The following is a 5,151-nucleotide window of genomic DNA, read 5'->3' as shown; positions in this document are numbered from 1 at the left end:
GTTCACCCGGACCGGTTCCGGTTCCGGTTTCGGTTCTGGTTCCAGTTCCGGTTCCATGGAACCTGTGGTCCGATTCCGACCCGCGGTTCTTAGGTCCGGTTCAAGCAGTTTTTTTCCGGCAGTTTTACGGTTCCGACAACTTTTTTTCCGGCGGTTTCACGGTTTCGCGGTTCAGGCCGGTTCGAAACCTGTCGTGAACGGTTCCGGTTCCGGGACGGTTTCAAGCGGTTCGAGACCGGTTCGATTCCGGGTAACCCGCTCCGTGGCCATCACTAAACCCATCCAATTTATATGCGGCCAACTATTCACTTATTCGGATTTTGTTGTGTATAAGCCTGTTTACAAATTTATTCACCATTCTCAATGTAATGAAGTGTTGAACAAATTACGAGGTTAACATCCTTTCTTAGGCGTTGTTGAGGTGAGAGTGAGACCAAATATAGCGGGTTTTTGGTTCTTAGCTTTTCGGTTGACTTTTGGCTTGTTGGTTGGTCAAACAGCCAAAAATAGTGTTTGGCATATGGCGTTTATAGCAGCTGAAAAGCTGGCTTTTAAGCCAAAATGAAAATGCTGCTCCAGCTAGAATTTTTGGTCGGCTTTTGGCTTGTTGGTTTCTCTAAAAAAACAGCCAACAACTAATACTCAAATTTGCCAAATATCTTCACATTTTTCAGCTAATTTAAAAGCCAACATTTTCAGTTGGTCAAACAATCCAACTAAAAAAGCTAACACCCAACAGCCAATTGCCAAACACCCCCATAATTACATCATCATCAAACATCCTATTCAGTATCATTGTCTCATTTGATTTTGCACATTTGTTAATGCACATAATCAATAATAAATATTTCAAATTGCGTTTGACTAAAAATTTTCAAATGTTGATTTTAATAAAACATGCATTGAAAGGACGGAAACAAACAATATTTCACTTGACTATGTTTTAACTTATCTAAAATAAAATACAAACCAAAAGTAATTGATGAATAGTATTAAAAATCAAAAGGCACGTGCCTTATTCAATAATATAAATACATATTTACTAATACATGTATCTTGCTCATAGAAACTATAACTAGAATATGAAAAGTGATAAAAGACGATAAAATATACCTATAAAGGATGTGACCAAAGAATTTTTTGGCTTGAAAAAAACTTAATTTCAAAGGCTAGCAAAACATGCAAGAAAAAAACATATTGCGCAATAACATCGGACAAAAACTCCATCTATCTTCTAGTGGATCTAATTAGAGGCTGAAATTATAATTAGGGTCTGAAAAGATCTGAAAAAGAGATGTAAAACAACAAATCATACTTATATAAATATATGCGACCCAAAAACCCCTCAAGCCCGAGAGTCGAAAAAGATCTGCAAAGGCTTGAAAAAAAATGGAAGACAAAACATATTGAAACAACATATAGCATCAGACAAAGACTCCATCTATCTTCTAGTGCGAACATTCAACAAGCATTTCATTAGCAAAAGTGCAAAACAAATCTGGACTTATCCAAATTGAAGTACCCATTTTTCAGCTATTAAAAATATTATTGAAATACATGCATTTAGAATCAACCAAATGAGCAAAAAAACTGATAACATTCATCATGTTAATATGACTAGGATTGTTTTATGCCACGTATACATATTACCTTTTAATTGTGTGTTTGGTTTGGATTATCAATGACGGTGGAGTCACCTCAGTATTGGGGATAAAATATCATCCCCAATAGCAGAAAACCCCAACATCAATTTGTTACCATTTATAGAATTCTGATTATCACCACTTATATGATTGATTCTCTTTGCTTTTCTTCCACGTTCAAAATCACTATACTTATTAGGCTCCGACTCCTTATAAGTTTACTTGCTTTAGTGATTAAGAATAGAGATGACAATGGGTTAGACACAGATTATATTTTGTATATTCCAATTTTACTACAATTAAAAATTAAATTTTTTCACCTCCACCTCCGTCTCATACTCGAATTTTAGGTCTTTTGACTTTGTTTTGTTTGAATTCTTGAACCTCGGACGGGATCAAATTATAACATTTTTTTGAAACAATTTAAAATATTCAATACGTTTTTTAATTCATAAAATAATGTCGTCCAAATAGTCTATGATTTGCCTAAATTTTACTTAACAAATAAATATAGAATTTACGTTTGACTTAAGAATTTATTGAATTATAGTTCAATTTTGGGTTTCTCTAATTACATTTCTCCATCTCCAACAAAGTCGTTTTGAAAAATTTGAGGGCCCTGTGCAAATTTTTTATTTTGTACCTTATTTATAGTAAGTACATTTATTTTATTAGTAAACTTAACATATAATTCTTTTTTCATTAACCTTTTCACTAGGGGTGTTCAAAACCGGATACCGGGTCGACCCGGTTCCGAAAAACCGGGTACCCGGTTTTCCGGATAGTCAAAATTGAGTTCCGGTTCTGACCCGGTTTAAACCGGGTCGGAAACCGGGTACCCGATTTTGTTTTATATATATACATATATATTTTTTTTTAATTTCTTTTAACATTTTTAATTCAAATAATATTAAAATACTTAACTAACTTAGTCATAAACTATTAAAATCTACCCAAGTCAAGCATCCATGCACCCTTTCATCCAAAAATCAGATTATTAAAATCACAGCTTAAACCAAAACTTTCAAATTTAATACAACTTGAATTACAAAAGTAATGATAGAACAAACGAACAAACCTGGCTTATTGATGTGGCAAACCAGCCAGCAAGATAAAGTATATCAAATAGTTGTAACGTCTGCCTTATCAAATGTCAAACAAAGATAAAGAACGTATAGCTAATGCCAGAAATGCCAGAAAAAGAATGAACACTTACATGTCTTCGACCAAGATAATCTGTTATCTTGCCGCATATAATAGCACCTAATGCCCAAGGTAGAAGGAATTTGATTTAGGGTTTTCATTCAATTTTGTCATTTTATATAAAAAAAAAAAAAAAAAAATCAAACCGGATACCGGGTACCCGGTTTTCCAAAATTCGCGATCCGTATCCGACCCGAATACCTGGTTTTAAAACAGGGTACCCGACCCGGTTTATACGAATTTTGGAAACCAGGTAATTTATCCGCTTTTAAAAATCGGAAAGCGGGTTTTCGGATACGGATATTTTTGAACACCCCTACTTTTCACATACGGGAGAAAGAGGAGCAGTGATGCCTTCTATCCAAAATAGCAAACTCATAATAATGTCGTCTTTTGATTAGGTATATCATCATCATTATACCCAGTGTATTCCGTTTATATGAATTATGATCACAATTTAGAAAGAGAAGGAAGGTGGTAACTCACACCCATAAAGGAGAGTGTAATCAAAGATTCCCTCGGCTTGAGAAAGATCCAAAAAAGTATAAATAATGTTAAAGTCTCGAGGAAAATCCCCTATGATGTGGACAATAACTCAACCACCAATGAAAATAATACCCATATATAACTTATAATAGACGCATTTATATGTTTAATCAATTCTATAAAATACAAATTTGTCTGAAATAAACTTACAGAATTCAATTGCGTAATGAAAGTCAAAATGCTCAAACGACTAACAACTTGTTTTGAGCTTAAATACTTTGTTCGATTTGTTCTTGCCTTGAACATAAAAATTTGATACTTATTTTGTATCTTTAAATATTTATTACAAGAAATTTTTCCTAACATGCTCTAAATTCCAACAAAAGGAACCCACCAAAAAAAATAAAAAATTACATCTCACTACACTTATTATCCACTCTTAAGAATTAGTGAAGTGTAAATATGATAAGATGTTTGACTTATTTTAAATTTAGCTATACTTATTTAGTGTGCAAATAATTAACTTTACTTATAATTAAGCGTAAGGAAAAGCCTGCCTAACAATCTAAGACAAATATTATATATTATTTTTTGTTTAAAGTTACCCATATTTAAAATTGTGGTTATAAACCCAAATTAATCAACAATAAAAAAAGTTTTTAGCGAGTTTTCGCGAAACTCTACTCCACCAGAGTTAAGACTTAAGAGGATGCACCTCTTTTTGTAGTGTACATACAATACTAATATATTTTTTAAAAACAACTGCTAAGTTTAGTCTTTTCAAAATTACAATTAAAATGTTTACCATGAACGGTTTAGATTCAAGTTCGGTTTTCAGTTTGTCTAATTATAATCTTCAATCTAAAATTTACTTTTATTTTTTTGGCAGGAAAATTGGTTATTCCATTGTGCTTTATAGTAGACATAAGGATTTCTTACTGGCCAAAATGCACATTCATAAAACCTCTCACCAACCCTTGTTCCTTTTTTGACTACTTGTAATTTAGCATGAACACCATGTTTACATAAAGGAATTCCTTTTGCAATTGATGTTCTAGATTGAGATGAGGATGAAGGAGAATACATGTTAAATATTAAATTACTTTAGAGATTAAAATGAAAATGGAAAAAAAAAAAACTTAGATGTTGGAAGAAGTAATTAAATTGGAAAAGGAGAGTGAGCAAATGAGGAAGATGAGCAAATGAAAAAAAAGCTGTCTAAATATCCCTTAACATGACGTTGCAAATGAGGAAGAAATGGAGAATTTACCGTTTCTCCAGGTAAAGAACCGGTCAGGTATGCCAGCGGGAAATATGTATTAAAGTTCGTATTATTCATGGTTAATTGAAAGTTTGTATTATTGTTGGAAAATCAGTGAAAGTTCATATTATTCAGGGTAATTTTTCTTAATTTTAATTCATAAAATAATGTCATTCAAATAGTCTATAATTTATATAGAATTTACATTTGACTTAGAATTTATCGAATTATAGTTTAATTTTGGGTTTCTCTAATTATACTCCTCCATCTCCCTTTATATAAAAGGCTAAAAGTTTGTTTGCTTTACTAATACTTGTAAGGTTATGCCTTGAATCCCACATCGGAAGATTGATGTTTTTGTTATCTCACATCGGAAGAATGACAAAGGCTTGTTATTCTTCTCCTTATAAAAGGAGTCTTGGGCATTAGTTTTGCATCATCCCAAAAATCTGTTTGGCTAAGGTTTTCTGTTTTGGAGTAATTTATAAACTCCTATTTTCTGTAACCTAGCTAATATTTGTATTCTGGGTTTCCTCTAGTAATAAAATTTTTCTCTCC

The sequence above is a fragment of the Amaranthus tricolor genome, chromosome 8 (genome assembly GCF_026212465.1).
Source record: "Amaranthus tricolor cultivar Red isolate AtriRed21 chromosome 8, ASM2621246v1, whole genome shotgun sequence".
In the NCBI taxonomy this organism is placed as follows: Eukaryota; Viridiplantae; Streptophyta; class Magnoliopsida; order Caryophyllales; family Amaranthaceae; genus Amaranthus; species Amaranthus tricolor.
The sequence above is the reverse complement of the archived record's forward strand: the minus strand, read 5'-3'. Positions refer to the sequence as shown.